Genomic DNA, 1,188 nt, shown 5'->3' on the forward strand with positions numbered 1-1,188 from the left:
ATTTTAAGGTAAGGACAAAGAAGACTTAGAAATAATACTCAACTCGGGTTTTATTGGTCGGAAACACTTTTATTAAATTTTAAAACAAACATAAATTAAACACTTGGCGAATTCAGACCGCCGTAGCCCGTTCTCGCCGACTCACTCAGCGACAACGGGGACTCCCCGTGCCTGCGCGTACGGCAGTGTTATATAGTAAAATATCATTGCTGCCTCAGCACATATCGCTTCACTGGCCTGACCTATGTCAATAATTTACAATTTAAAATATTCCCACCTATATTACATATATATTTAATAATAAATAGTGACGACTATCTACAATATACGACAGTGTGTAGGTACTATACGTCTATACTCTATATAGTATGCGTTTTAACACATTTAATCAGTGTGTTTTTTGTTTAATTATATGCCATTTTACATCGCGATCAATGAAATATGCATACTTGGTAAAAAAATGCGATTATATGCAATTTCATATATGCATATATGCAAATACATATAATCCGCGGTCTAATTATAATAAATGGTTTGTTTGTGCTCGTGGCAACGATTAACTATAATTCTGTATTTAAATATTTTATATGACGTCACTATCATGGCAACCATTTATAAACAAAAATTTGGATCTGAATTTTATGAAAATTTATAATAATTGAAAACTCCTTTGTTTATTAATTTAGATAATCGATAAATACCATAAACCTTTTCCGCAATGAGCTCTTCAATTTAAAAAAGGTGGGTAAGTGGATGTCACTCTGCTGTACCGTAGGTTACAAGTGGGTCACTGTATAATGGATAGTATTAAATTTGATAATTCAATGATATAATATCACTGTATAAGAAAAACGATTCTGAGCGGAGACGGTTTGTCAGTCTAGATATTAGACATACCTATTATAGGTAGGTATACTTATCTATAGTATTAAAAAAAAAATTGACCTATAATAGGTATTAATAATAAATTCCAAATTAATCATATCACAATATCCATCAGGTAACGCGTTATACATCAACAAAAAACCGCGGTACTATCATAGATATATAATAGTATACTTTAGAAGTTTAGAACTTTAGAAGTACCCACAAATAATATTATACAATCACAACAAAATAACTAAAATAGTTATTCCAGGTTTTTTATTATGTAATTTCGTCCAAATTTGTACTTAAAATGACTATAAA

This window comes from Acyrthosiphon pisum, chromosome A3 (genome assembly GCF_005508785.2).
Source record: "Acyrthosiphon pisum isolate AL4f chromosome A3, pea_aphid_22Mar2018_4r6ur, whole genome shotgun sequence".
NCBI lineage: Eukaryota > Metazoa > Arthropoda > Insecta > Hemiptera > Aphididae > Acyrthosiphon > Acyrthosiphon pisum.